The following is a 15,439-nucleotide window of genomic DNA, read 5'->3' on the forward strand; positions in this document are numbered from 1 at the left end:
GTCCCCTCTGGGCTCAGCATCCCCTACTCAGAGTATGGATCGTGCATGAAGATAATGGCATCAGAATGTGGTGCTGGGCTGGGAGACCTGAGGCTCAGGCTTTGAAGAGACAAATGAGCAGGTGGCTTCAAGCCAGGGGATGGAGATGAGTCCAGCTGACCATGAGATACCCTGCATCCTCAAATGCCCCAATGCCTAGTGTCACTGGGACTGTAGTCTCTTTCTCTCCCTGCAGGCTGACATTTTCTCAACTGAGACACTAGAGGCCCTTCCCAGCTCAGACCTGGCCCTTTTTCATGACAAGGCCTGGACCTGCTCTCCCAGACAGAACTTACAGCCTGACCACAGAGACTGAACACAAAACTTTTCTTGGGACCATCTGGCAGCTAGGGCAGGTGTCAGCTCTAGAGTGGGAGGCAGGTATAGGAATTGGGGCAGGAGAAGACATGAATGGAGAGATCCCCAGAGTATAAGACCCACTGTGGGAGTCAGGGAAGCAGAGGAGAGCAGAACTGGCATTCTGTGGCAGAAAAGGCCTGGGAGACCAGAATTGGCAAAAGAGTCTGCCAAGCTTTGTTCTGAGTGTTCTGAGGGATGCTAAGGCCATACATGGCTGCAAGAACCTTGCTCTTGAACTTCAAAACCTACCATCTTCAGTCTCTGAATATCCCTGACTGTAGCCACTAAAAGTTCACCAAGTGATCTGGTGTGTAGCACAAAAAAAAAAAAATGAAAACTCAATAAGCAAGGTGTGGGAGGTTTTGGCGGGGTTGTTTTGGGTTTTGTTGTTTTGGTTTGGTTTTTTTTCCAGTAAAGGCAGGCTTTCTACTTATTAAAAGCCCCAGGATCTAGGCGATTATAGCTCATGTCTGAAGACTAAGAGGCTAAGACCTGAAGGATCTCGATTTGAAGTCAACCCATGTGAAAAATCCATGAATCTCTGCTCTATGTAACCATAAAAAAAAGCTGCACTGACAAAAACATGAGAAGGGGTATCAATGTGTGAGAAGTAATGCACCTTGTATCTGGCAAATGTAACTGTAACCCCTTTATTAATTACACTAAAAGAAGAAGAAGAAGGGCCGGGAGTTTGGCCTCGTGGTTAAAAGTGCTTGCCTAGCATGCATGAAGACCCGGGTTCGATTCCTCGGTACCACATACATAAAAAAAAGCCAGAAGTGGTGCTGAGGCTCAAGTGGTAGAGCTCTAGCCTTGAGAAAGTCCAAGGACAGTGCTCAGGCCCTGAGCTCAAGCCCAGGATTGGAAAAAAAAAAAAGAAGAAGAAGAAGAAGAAGAAGAAGAAGAAGAAGAAGAAGAAGAAGAAGAAAAAGGCTGCACTGGAGGCATGGGTCAATGGGTCAAGTAGTAGACCACCAGTGATAAGCAAGCAAATTTTTTTGTATGTGGGTCGTAGGGCTTGAACTCAGGGCCTAGATGCTGTCCCTGAGCTTTTCTTCTCAAGGCTAATGCACTACCACTGTGAGCCACAGCTCCACTTCCTGATTTCTGGCAGTCAACTGAATTCACTCCAGTGAATCCCCAAAAAGCCAGAAATGGAACTATGGCACAAGTGATAAAGCCTAAGCCTTGAGGAAAAAGTAAGCAAACAAATAAAATGCTAATGGCCAGTCCACCAAACTAGGCTTGCCCTCTCCTGCATGGATCTCAATGGTGGGCAGAGAGGGTGCAGAAGGGGTAGACTAGGCTGGGGCGGGGTGAGGGGGGCATCTGCAGTGCACTTGCTGCAATCCCGCACAAGTGCATTTCCCCAGACAGGAGCAGGAGGCTGGGGGAAGTGAGGAGGGGGCTCAGCGATGAACTGTGACTCCCCAAAGACACTCAAGCCTTGGCGTGTGCCACAAGGGGCCTGCTCTGCACCAGGCACATACCAGGCTCTGTGCCCACTGCTTTTTTTTTTCTGCTGCTGATTCCCTATGCCAGATTGATGAACAACGTAATAACGGGGCCAATCACATTATTCCTGAATGCATTTTAATAAAAATCAAATAAAAGCAATTATGTGAATTTCCAAGAGGATCACCTCTCCTCCTTTCCCTGAGGTAGGAAGCAGAATGAATTCAGGAAATCATTAAAATCAGAAACCCGAGCCGTCTGCCACCAAGGCCGCTGGCGGCTGCCACACAAAGGCGGCAGAGAAGCTTGGTCCCCAGTGGCGGGCGGGTGGCAGGCAGCGAGGACACCTTTCTTCAACTCTCTAAAAGTAGAATACTACCTATGGGTGGAGATGGGGAATTAAAAGTCAGGGAAACACCCTGACATGTCACCTTGGTCCCTAAAGGCAGCTTCAAAAGGGCCTACGACCTCCTGAATTGGGGGTTGGTTTTCTTAGCCATCTCAGGAGTGGCCCCAGACAAACTCAGGTCTTCCTCTGCAGGGCGCAGGCAGCTCTTTGTCCAACCAGAATGAGAAATTGGGTACACAATAACGGGAACCCACTGGCATGTTATTTGCAAAACCCTTCTGATATTCATCTGATTGGTCACTCTTGACTCACCAGCATCTAGGATTGGTGCCCTGGTTTGGAATGAAGGCTGCTGCAGCCAGTGACCTCCTTGGGATCTCCAGGTGGGCCCGGTGGGGTGTTCTGGGAGCATAAGGGTGGTCTGCCGCCTGTCTGGAGGTGGCCTGCATAAGATGGACTCTGTCTGGCATAGCGTTTGTAGAAATGAACACAGGTCATCTTCGTGGCTGCTTCATGACCCCTCGGGCCTGAGCTAGTGTCACCATCCATACACCACGCGGTACAGATTTAGACTTCAGCAAGGCAAAAGACTGCCCACAGCCCCACAGAAACAGACCAGGAGGTCTGAGCTCTGCTTGGCTATCACAGTCCCCAGCCAAAGAGCCAGCCTGCCAAGCCACCGTGCCAAACTCATCACAGCAGCGCCAGCCTCTGCTCAGGCCTTCCAGGTGGCTTTGGGTGATGCAGGAAAGAAAGACAGCAGTTTCGCCCAACCCCATATTTATGCTGGCTAATGACCCACACCATCCTGCCATCAAGGTGGCCCTGGGCAATCGTGCCAATCTCTTTCCGTCTGGTCTTGCTGCTCAGGTCCAGAGAGAAGCAAGCTGGCAGCCAGAAGCCCTCTTAGGGAGGAGCCTAAGTAAAGGTTTGGAGATAGAGGGCTGGCTTTGCATACAGTCAGGTAGGTCCTTGAAGCACACACACACACACACACACACACACACACACACACACACACACTCATGCACGCATGTGTTCACATGCTCACCAGAGTAGGAGTGACCTGAGCCCCAAGTCTCATATCTGGTGGTGCTGCTTCTCCACACTATCCATTCTGGCTGAACTGGCAGCTGCCCTCCATCTCCATGGCTCTCTACAGCCATGGCGCCCCCCTACAGGACACAAGGGGAAATGTCCCCAGAAAGAGCAGCATTTGCCACCCAGTTGAGGAGAGGCTCTTGGGCCCCTCCTGATGTCAGTTGACTTTGGAAAGGACCCATTGACTGAGGCAAATGTCTACTGTGGCCCCAGGGCTTCTTGGGGGCCTCATCTAGGAAGCAAAGGCGGTGGAACATGGCTGTGAGGGCTGTTATATAGGGGCCTAGGATGGGAAGATGGCATAGGTGCTGTCATCCAGCTCCTGCAGGAGGCAGCTGGAGTGCACCGAACTGCCCAGCTGCTCTGGTCTAGCCCACAGGACATGGAGCTAAGACACACTGAAAGCAAGAAAACAGCTGAAGGAAAGAAGCAGACATTTCCTTACTTGCTCCATAGAGACTGACTGCAGACTGGAACCATGTCTGGAACGCTTGTGTACACGTGCACGCGCGCACACACACACACACACACACACACACTTGCACACACGTGCTTCCATGCATGTGTGAATTTCAACAAACGCATCTACCTGTGGGGCACACCTAATGACCACTTCCCACATCTACAGAAGATGTGGGTACAAATCAGCCCCAGGAGTCTCCAGCACTGTCACTAGGACTTGTCTCCCAATCCTCAGTCTAGACTGGCCTGGGAACACACTGAAAGCACTGGGGAAGGAGAGGCAGGCCCAAGCGGTTACATCCCAAAGACCCCTACAGGGCCCAGGAGAACAGATCCAACAGAGATAGCATCCCCAAAAGGAAGCCTTGGGGTTGGAGCTCATCTGAGAAGCAAAGGCTGTAGGATATGTTATGAGGGCTGGCACACAGGGGCCAGGATGGGAAGGAGGAGCCACATGTCCTGAGCCTCCAGGTAGAGGGATTGCTATGGAAAGGGGAAGGCAGCTGGCCCTGCTCAGATGCTGACCAGCTGCCAGGCATTCCCTGCCCCTGCTAGCAGCATGGGGAGAAAGTCGGGCTTCAGAGCAATTGCTGAAGTGAGGTGAAGGATGGCCTGGGAGGAAAGGGGCTTCTTGGGGTGCAGGGACCCTCAGGGCCCTCCATCATTCCTTTCCTCTGGGATGACAGAATACACTGCCATGTCTCAAAAGTGCAGTTAGCTCTCAGGGCTTCCCTGCCTCTAATCTTAGCTACTCAAGAGGCCGAGAGCTTAACATCAAGGTTCAAAGCCAACCAGGAAAATCTGTGAGAGTCAGTTAGCCATCAAAAAGCCAGATGTAGAGGTGTGGCTCAAGTGGTAGAGCTCTTTAGCAAAACGTCAAACAAGAGTACACAACCCTTGTTTTCAAGCCCCAGTGGCAGCACAGAAAAAAAATTACAATAAAAATAGAATGATGCAATTTATACACTTCCAAGAGTGGTTTCCCTCTAGGAAGTAGAGGCCTTTCTGTCCATAATAATCCCATTCTTAAGATGAGTTGTCATGAGCCTTGGTTGTGATGTGTTTCATAGCTCACAAATGATCTTTTATATGTATGAAATACAATTTAATAAACATTTTAATTGCGTGTATGCCAAGTTTATAGAGCTGTCCAAGGCCAGGTGGAGAGGCCTCTACAATCATCTTTAAAGATGATTGCTCTATATTTTGTTCTGCACCCCAGTACCACTGCATTCATACAAGGGTCTAGAACGTCAAGGACCCTCCTGGCCCATGTGGCTCAAATCTGTCATCCTAGACACCCAGGAGGCTGAGATCTGTGGACCAAGGTTTGAGGTCAGTCCAGGCAGGAAAGTCTGTGAGACTCTTATCTTCCATAAACGACCCAAAAAAGCTGGAAATGGCTCTGTGGCTCAAGTGGTAGAGCACTAGCCTTGAGCACAGGGAGGCTCAGGGACAGTGCCCAGGCCCTGAGTTCAAGCCCCAAGACTGGGGTGGGGGTGAAAGGGTCTAGAATGCGGCTGGGTATCAATAAGAAGAGCGAGGATGAATGTCAGCCTGCTCTCACATGTAAGTTGGGCACAGCCCTTCCCCTAGGCCCTCAGTGTCTCTTCTGTGCTGAAGGACTCTGGTGGGCTGGGGTCCCCCCACCAGTTACCACCCAGTTTCATGGACAACTTGCCCTTCTATAAAGTGGGACTAAGACAGAGGGAATAGAAGAAGTGGGAGAATGTAGTGAATAATAGTCCATAAATGTTGGTTTCAAAATAACTTAAAAAAAAAATCACTGAAACAGAGATCTTCTGTGGAGCCTTGGGTGAGGAGTGGATGTTGGAGGATGAGGGATCTTGTTAGTTCCAGGCCAGGCCACCTCTCACTGGCCAGAGTGTGTTATCCCTTCCTCCTCCATGTTACCACTGTGTTCATATCAGGAACCCCAGAGCAGCTTTTCTCTCTCCCTCCCTCCCTCTCTCTGCCACTGAGTTCTGCAATGGAAAAAGTCAGGTCAGTAACCAGGGCTATAATCCCAGACCCCTCTCCAGGGAAAAGACCCCGATCTGCTGTGTTGGAGGGAGGGAGAAGGGAGGGTGGGATATGAAGGGAGACTCACCCAGGACTATCCTAGTAGACCCGCCCAGCTGCCAGGCTTTAGCTCAAGTTAGTGGCCAGGGCCAGGAGGTGGCAGAGAGGCTGAGGATCAAAGGCATAGCAAATTAGCATCATAGTGAGCCTGGAGGGGGGAGAGGCCAGATTTAATTCATCTCTTCCTGCTGTTCCTTCCTCTGCTTAGGCAGCCCTTTGTAGGAGGAAGGGTCACCTTCCCTCCCCTAGTACCTGCCACACTACACACCTGAGACCCAGTAGTGACCCAAGGCGGGAGGGGGGGGGGGGCCACAATGATTTGGGTGGGACCTACAAGGAAAAGTGAGGACCTACAGGGAAAGCTATGAATGCTTCTCGGCCAAGAATGGAGTTGCTCTGCAGAGGTTAGAGCTTGGATGTAGGGTTACAGGGGATGCACTGTGCATCTACAGATCTAGATACATAGAAGCCTCTGAACCAGGATGTATGCATGTACACAAAGGACGTGTAGGTGTTCATGTCTGTCTGAGAGTCTGTGATTGAATTTGTGTGAACCTGGGCCTCATGTGCCCCCAAGCCTGGACAGCCACATTGTTGGGTTTGTGGGCCCTAGCCGGGAATTACTTGGGATCCTGGAGGTGGGCTGAAGGGAAATGTATACACTATTTGCCTTAGAGAAGCAGCTACAACTTACAGGCCCAGCCCTCAGGCATCCTGCCTCTACCAGGGGGAACCTCTGTGGAGCCCCCTAGCTTAGCCTGCCTGTGCCTCAGTTTCCTCATTTGAAATGAGAGTACTCAAGGACCTTGGCAGATGAAGCAAGCCACTCAGGATTTTTGGAGGGCACTCAGTGATACGTGGGAGGTCATGGCCGGGCTGAATTGAGTTGACAGAAGGAACAGGAAGTACTAGAAAACTGTCCTGGTAGGTGGGTGGACACAGCCGAACGGGGAAGCCTGTGGCAGTGCCAGGTAGCCTGTGGAGATGTTTGTATGCTGTCACCTGGGCTGACCTGGCAGACCTGGCACTCGCCAGCCAGGCACAGAGCTCTTCCTGCCCCACCCCTTCCTTCCTACTCTCCCTCCCCATCCAGTGTCCCCACCTGCTCCCTGCCCCAGGAGTGCCTGCCATACAGTGGCTCACAAAAGGGGAAACTGAGTCTCAAGTAAACAAAGAGCTGAATCTACAGTACAGGATGCTGGAGTCAGAAATGCAGGAAGCTACCGTGGCTTAGGGCAGCCCAGGCAGCTCTCACCTCTCCCTCTCTGTGATTTCCAAAGCCCCTGAACCAGACACACAGTGGTCCCTGAAACACAGACTAACACCTCCTTCTCCTAGCACCTAGCCTCCATCCCACTTATTGTCCATCCTGTTGTCTGGATGAGCCCCAAATCCTTCTTGTTTTCCTGCATGCCTATCCACTGGGGTCCAGGTCCTCATTTGTCAAGGCTCACCACAAATGCCACTGTGACCCCCAGCTCTGATGGCCTCTCTCTGAGAGGCTTCTCAGTCCTCTGTCCTCTCATCCCCTGCTCCCATCCACCTGAAGAAGTCCTCTCTTCCACACCAGTTTACTTTTTGGGAGATCCTAAAGGACAGAGCAGGGCATTAACCTTCCCTATTCCTCAGGTCAGGGTCAGGTTGCATAAAGGCTCTGATTTATCATGGACCTGACACTACCACCACTCCTTAAGCCACCAGAAGCTCTTGAGGCCTGGCCCTATGTTATTGAGTTCAATAGCGAAGGCTCCAGGAGTAGATTTTCCTGTGCTCAAATCTCAGTCCTGCCACTTATTGTAGCTGTGTGACTTTGGCTTGTTACTCGTTCTCTCTGCGCCTCATGGAAATAATGTTAAGTCCAATATTGTGAGCTTGTGAGGATGAATTGAGTCCGCATGTGTAGGTTCTTAGAATAACACATACCTAGCATTATTCTATACATTTGCTATTATTATTACTGTTGTTGTGTTAGCTTGGCACCAACAGCTCATGCCTATAATCCTAGCTATTCAGGAGACAGATCTGAGGATCCTATGTCAAAGCTAGCCTGAGTGAACAAAGTGGGAGGGAGAGGGAGAGAGAGCGAGATTCTAATCTCCAATTCATCATCAAAAAGCCAGACGGAGGCATGGCTCAGCCTTGACCAAAAAAGCTAAGGGACAGCACCAGGCCCTGAGTTCAAGCCCCCATACTGGCACCTGTACACAAAATATGGCTATTGTGACTACAAGGAGTTTACAAAGGGGCATCGCCAGAATATTGTGCTCAAGAGAATGGGAACTCAGGCAGGAAAAGAAACGGAATTTACCTTTCTAATCCTACTGAAATGCCCACATCATTTTGGAAGTAGTTATCAGCAAGTAAGGAAACTGAGGCTCCCAAAGGTGTTGTGAACTTCCCCAAGGGCTCATAGCCTCCCTCTGTGTGGCAGGCAGGGCTAGAGTAGAGAGTCAGGTCATGTGGCTCCAAAGTCCACACTCTTTCAACCAGCCCTGCAGCCTCTCTGTCTGCCAGGGAGATAAGCCCTGTACACAAATAGCTGTAATCCAAGGTAGAAAGTGATAAGTGCCAAACAGGGTGATAAAGGCTCTGGGGTTGGGGTTAGGGTTGGGGGGGGGAAGCCTTCCCACTATAGGAAGGGAAGGGATGGTGGTCTGAGATTCAAAAGAAGGAAGCCTAGGAGACAGGTAGGATGGGCAGGAGGGGAGGTCTCTGTAGCTACAGTGCCTAGCACCATTCAATGAAACACAGGACCCAACAAGTATCTGTGAAAGGAATGGAAGATGAGACAGAGCGAGAAAGGCAGAGAAGGAGGTAGGAGTGGGTATTCCCTATGTCCACTTAATCCAGAATCTTCTCTCACAGGGAGACAGGATCGAGAACTCCTGAAGATCTCGGAAGACAGGCTCAATGGGGTCACTAACCAGATGTTTTGCTGAATATAAAAAAAAAAGAACTTTGCAACAAGGAAAGCTGGCCCAGACTTCTCCATGGGGGCAGGGACCATGGAGTGCTGCAGCCTGCTTGTACTGGTTTCTCTAAGAGTGGGGCTGTTAAATTTTCACAAACTGTGGGAGCTGGTTGATGTTAAATTGGTGGCTAGCAGTCAGCCATGGGGGGAAATATTTACACTATGGAAATCAACAAATACTACAAATCAGGTTTTCCCCACTGTGGAGAGCTCAGAGGTTAAACATTTACCAAAACACTACTGGGCAGAGTTCTGCTTTGTGAAAGAGCTTACCAGAGAGAGTGCATGCAGACAAGCTAGTGAACAAGCACTTCCCAAGAAAACACTAGAGAGACTAAGATGTTCTTGCTTAGTGAGGGTCTCAGATCTGATGATCTTTGAAGTCACTTTCTGGTCCAAAACACCTAGGAAAACTTGGGTTTAAGAATACCAAATCAAGGGGGCCAGGAGTTTGGCCTAGTGGTTAAAGTGCTTGCCTAGCATGCATGAAGACCCGGGTTCGATTCCTCGGCACCACATACATAGAACAAAGCCAGAAGTGGTGCTGAGGCTCAAGTGGTAGAGCTCTAGCCTTGAGAAAGTCCAAGGACAGTGCTCAGGCCCAGAGCTCGAGCCCTGGACTGGCAAAAAAAAAAAAAAAAGAATACCAAATCAATGATAGGTTCTGGTGGCTTGTACCTTTCATCCTAGCAACTCAGGAGCCTGAGATCTGAGGATCCTGGTTCTAAGCCAGGCTAGGAAGGAAAATCCGCAAGTCTCTTATCTGCAATTAGCCACTGTGGTTTGAAGTGGTAGAGCACTAGCCTTGAGAAAAAGAGCTCAGGGACAGCAACCTAGGCCCTGAGTTTAAGCCCTACAACAACAACAATAAAAACAACAACAAAGAATGCCATATCAACACAAGATTCCAGTCATTCACACCCAGGAAGATACTCTCAGCAGAAGAGCACAATGGAGCCATGTCTGTGTGTATCTGACCATATACAATAAGATTGCTCAAAAGGAACTAACTCAAGGAAAAGGGGACAAGAAGCTTTTATTTCTTGTGTTGTTGTTTTTCTTTTCTTTTCTTTTTGTTTCATTTGTTCATTCATCTGTCTACAGGAGGGCAAGGGGCACAGAAATAGAGGAACAAAGAATGCACAAATGTAGCAGTGGTACTCACTAGACACTATTTTGAAAATGAATTATACAACTTGTGGGTGGGGTCAGTAGGGAAAAACTGGGAAAGAAAAAAGGAAGGGGGATACTGTCCAAAAAGAAACATACTCCCCAAGTGACTTATATAATTGTAACCATCTGTACATCACCTTTATGACAAGAACAACAACAAAATACTCTGGCCAGGCACAGTGGCTCGCCCCTGTAATCCTAGCTATTCAGGAGGCTGAGATCTGAGGATCAAGGTTCAAAGTCAGCCCAGGCACTAAAGTTCATAAGACGCTTATCTCCAATTAATCTCTAGAAAACTGGAAGTGGGGCTGTGGTTCAAGGGTAAGGTGGTAGTCTTGAGCTGGAGAACTCAGGGACAGCGCCCAGGCCAAGTTCAAGTCCTGTCACACACACACACACACACACACACACACACACACACCCTAAAAAAATACCAAACCAGGGAAATTATTCATGCCAGGAAATCATTAACCATTTGCCCCAGAGGTATGTGTAAGGCAGGAACCTAGGAAAATGTGAAAGACTACCTGCCTGCAGATTTCATAGGTGGAAATTCTCAGGGTCACACAGCCAGTTTGGGAGAGGGAAGGGATGGAGTGGAGAAAGGGGGACACTGGGCGTAGAACCCATGCCTCCATTTTCTGAGTTGAGGGCAATTTCTAAGGAGCAGGAAGGAAGGGGTGTCTTTCTACATAAGTCTTGTGTGGGCCTGTCTCTCCCATCAGTTCTGTGACAGCATGGATGCACCATACTTCTTCATGGCTGGATCCCTAGAGCCTTGTTCTGTGCCTGGCACATTGCTTATGTTCAATAAATATTTGTGGAATGAATCGATGTGTCTGAGATCCTGTCTGCTTAGCAGCATTAGGAGCTTGGGAATGGCATCCTCGGGAGACATCACTACCTGGGGTAGGGGTGGCGTGGTGTTTCTTTTCATCTACATAGAATAAACTGCCTACAGCTTAACCCCAACCTCAACCCCGCCCCCTCCCCACCCCGGCAGCCTTGTATGACCTTAGTCAAACTACCAGGCCTCTTGAACTTGGGTCTCTTCCTCTACAAAACAGGTTGTACCACCATCGTGCCTCCTCAGGATGCCATGGCATTCACAGGTGATACAGTTTTCTTCCAAACCGAAGTGCCATGCCCCTAAGGCAGGTGGGGGACAGGAGGGAGCTTGGAGCCTGACACCAGGATGCCCTAGGGGCCCTAAGGGGGCCCTGGAATGTCTCCCATTTAGGGTAATCTGGGTCAGGTCAGATTGTACTCTGGGGAGTTGGAGTCAGTCATAAAATAGTTCACAAAAGGGACAGAAAGGGAGATAAAGTGAGATTTTTGTGGGGGAGGTGGCCTTTGTGGGGGGTTTCCTTTTCCTCCTAAGACCAATGGAGAGGGCAAGCCAGGGACTTTATCTCAATAAGGCTGTGCCTATAAAAGACTTTAGTGGGGAAATGGCTAGCTGGTATTTGGTATGAGTGGGCAATCCTTACATATCTACCCTTAAATGCAACCGAAATTCCAAGTGATTCTGTGGAGGCAAGTTTTATGTAACACCCCTAACAGGTCCCCAAAGTTCCCATCTGCTACTGCCCAGCAGAGAGGGGTTCTGCTCATCCCAGGCTGCAGGGAAATGAGAAATGAAACCACAGAGGGGTCTGGGCACCATGGTTCACACCTGTTATCCCAGCTACTCAGGAGGCTGAGATCTGAGGATCCCAGTTCAAAGCTAACCACAGCAGGAAAGCCCTAGAAATACCTATTTCCAACTAATCAGTAAAAAGCCAGACATGGAGGCATGGCTCAAGCAATAGAGTACTAGCCCTAGCCTTAACTGAAAGTTAAGGGACACAGAGCCCAGGTCCCGGAGTTTAAGCCCAGTACTGGTCGAAGAAAAATAAATACATACATACATACATACATACATACATACATACATACATACAGCACAGAGGAAGAGTGGGGAGGGCAGGGAAGGAGAGGGTGAGTGCCTCTCTAGCCCTTCCAAGTAGCATTTAATTTTTGCAAAAAAGGAGAGAGCAGCAGAAGCCTCAGAGCTGGGGCCAGGGAGGCAGGTGGAGGGTTGTCAGCCTGGGTCCCCAGTGGGAAGCAGAATAGAAAGGCTTTCTATCAGGAGCCAGACCCTGGGCCGCCCAGCTCCTGCTCCAGTCTGCATGAAGGGATTCTGGTTGGCACCAGCTGCAGTTGGGAACAATGCCTGGATTTCTTTTTCTTTTCTCTCTCTCTTTCTCTTTCTTTCCTCCCCCCACCCCCTTCTGTCTGTCTGTCTCTCTGTCTGTCTCATTTTAATAAGGGAGAGGAAGAGGACCAGAGCTACTAACTGAACAGCTCAGCATCCTGGTGTCTGTGACATGTCCTTCAAAAGGAGCCCCAACTGGCTACAGGAAGGTGTATGGCCTAGGAATCAGGATTGGGATCCCAGTGTGGTCTCACTCTCACTGTGTGACCTTTAGCAGGTCCAGGCTCTAGTCTGGCCTGCTTCCATGACAGCTTCCACTAGAGCTGGCTTTCCACATCCCACTCAATGATAGCCCTTTTCTGTCTGGCTTGGCACTGCTGGCTCACACCTGTAACCCTAGCTACTCAGGAATCTGAGATTTGAGGATCATGGTGTGAAGCCAGGCCAGCAAAACAGTTCATGAGACTGGTGCTTCTAATTAACTACCCACAAAAGCTGGAAGTAAAAGTGTGTGCTTCAAGTGGTAGAGCTCACATGGGGAAAGAAGATTCCCCCCTGCCTCAGTTTCTTTGTCTGAGAAATGGAGCAGTGGGTACTAATCCTCTGCTCAACAGGGCCTGGAGAGTTCAAGTGGATGAGCTCCACAGAGCCTAGCACGTACTGGGAACTTAACCAATAGTTCTATGGTTGTACAACCTGGAGGCGGGACCAGCAGCAGTCAGAGGAGGCCAAGCCTCTGGGAGAGGCTTCAAGGAAGAGCAGGTGGCTAGAGAAGCGCAGAGGGGTGTATTTCAGGAGGCAGGAGGAGCCTGGGCAAAGGCAGGACTATGTAGTAATGTTGGCTTAGGCTGGAGGGGTGTGTCTCAATCAGGAGAGTGCTAGCCTATAATGTCAAGGATCCTGGAAGGCACCCAGCATGCAGGCAGGAGACAGGCAGGGCAGGCGGGTATGTGCCCTCAGTGGAAGCCTGAAGGTCCAGGAGAAAGGTCGGGTCAAAACCAGGTGCAGTGCTGGTGGCTCACACTTGTAATCCCAGCTACTCAGGAGGCTGAGATTGAGGTTTCAAGCCAGGCTGGGCAAAATAGTGGGTGAGAACTCTTATCTTCCATTAACCTTATCAAAAATCTAGAAGTGGAGTTGTGGCCAGAGATACCACCCTCCTCTGCCCTCTGCACTGGCTGTGCTCTTGTGCTGGCCCTCAGCCTCCTGTGGGGTACTGAGGCCAGGGGAGGGGTTACTGTGTGAAGAGACTTGGCTCTAGTGGAAGCTTTGTAATTTGCAGCCTCTCCACTTATCTCTGGAGCTCAATTTAGTTAGCCATAAAAATGAGGCCCAGAGTACAGTAGCATAGTCCTGCAATTCTAGTCTTAGGGAGGCTGAGGCAGGAGAATTTCAACTGTAAGGCCAGCTAGGGCTACTTTCAGAGATGCTGTCTCAAAAACAACAACAAAGATTTTAGTTCCTCTATAGTCAGCATTCTGGGCAGTACCCTCAACGTACAATTACTTCCGGCTAGCCAAGGGGCCTGAAAGTGCTCTCCAAAGTAAAGTCTAAAGTAGACCACAGGGCAGTCCCGGGATGAAAAGCCCACAGCACGGAAACCAGCGTGCCACTGGACACCCCACCTCATAGTATACAAAACGTACGTGGTTACTCAGAGTCCATGGGGAAACCACAAAGGCTGTAATGTGCTTAAGCCACACACTAAGTCCTGCAGTGGCATTGGGCACAAAGGTGTCACATTTGAGGCAGGCTCTCAGTCTCCTGTCAGAAGAAATGGAAGGGATCTGAGCTGTATCTTGAACCAGAGCTCTGTAACAGAAAATGGCATTGCTCCCCAGGGGAGAGAGTCCTGGGGGGCCAAGGCCAAGTGTTCTGAGAAAAGATGCCTCTGAGAATGGAGAAAGCTAACAGGAAGGACACAGTCCCTCTGTACAGGACCTGACCCATACCTCAGAAAGGACCTGGCTGAGAACTCTGTTGGAACATAATGATTCCTAGATCCATTAGGAACTGCAGACTCAATGTGTTCTTGGTGATCTTGGCAGGGGGTGAGTCTTTACTCCAAAGGACTTGAAGTTACCTCATCTGCAAGGGCAAGACCTCATGCCTCATACCAGAGCACAGCCAGACCGGGACCCCAATCCCAGCTCCATCTACCCAGTGGTCCTGAGAGCCCAAGCAGATCATCACTCTTCTCCCAGTGGGGCATGGGTTCCATAACACCCAGCAGACAGTGAATGCGGTTTCTCGTTTGAGCCTGCAGCACCCATGGCACATATCTCCTGGAACCTGCCAGGATGAAAAGGGCTGAGAGTGGATTTGGATCAGGTAGCTTCTGGAGGAGCAGGAATCATCTCCCATGTACCTCTCTCCACCCAGAGGACTCCCAGAACACAGTCATACTCACCATACCCTGCACACATCCCCTGCCATCTCCCAGGGCCCTCAAACCTCCTACCACCACCTTCATCCTGATATCTTAACTTCTTCTGAGCCCAGGGTCTTGGCTGTCATAGCTTAGTGTGAACTCCCCAAGGCACACAAGCTGCCTCTAGAGCCAGATGATGCCTGCACTAGCCAGGTGTCATGTGACCACTGTTCTTCCGTGGTTGGGGAATAATGGTGCCTTCCTCCCTGCATGGCCCTCAAGACCTTCTGGTCCAGAGAAGCTGAGGCCTCTCTGTGCAAGACACATAGGCCTTAGTAACATCTGATTACCGCCAGGAAATCTGACCCTTAGTTGACAGAAGCCCAGAGAGGGAAAACAACTTGCTCAGGGCCACACAGGCTTCTGATGAGAACACAGAGCTGACACTGAAGGGCCAGCAAAAATAAACAAACAAACAAACAAACACTCACTAATGAGGACCCAAGTTCACACTTGGCCCTACCCACAGCTCAGTTTCCTCTGAGGAACTGAGGCAGTGAACAAACTCAACGCCCACTGCACTAGTAGCACTAAGAAAAGTAGTTTTCCCCAGGATCTCAGAAGGAGACAATTTGCTAGGTTACCTCACAAGCAAAGACCTGGAAACCCCCAAGTCTGGGGCTCAGGGTCACCAGCAGAGTTAGATTCCTCAGCCTTGTCCTAAGCGCCTTGCTTGTTCGCTGGGGAGTCTGAGATCACACACAGACAGGCACACACACACACACACACACACACACACACATGCATATACACACACACTGCCTGCCTGCCTGCCACCCTGCCCTCTGTGCCACTTCCTGGTTCTCCAGTACAAAGACT

Source organism: Megascapheus bottae, chromosome 15 (assembly GCF_031878675.1).
Source record: "Megascapheus bottae isolate mThoBot1 chromosome 15, mThoBot2.hap1, whole genome shotgun sequence".
NCBI classification, from domain to species: domain Eukaryota; kingdom Metazoa; phylum Chordata; class Mammalia; order Rodentia; family Geomyidae; genus Megascapheus; species Megascapheus bottae.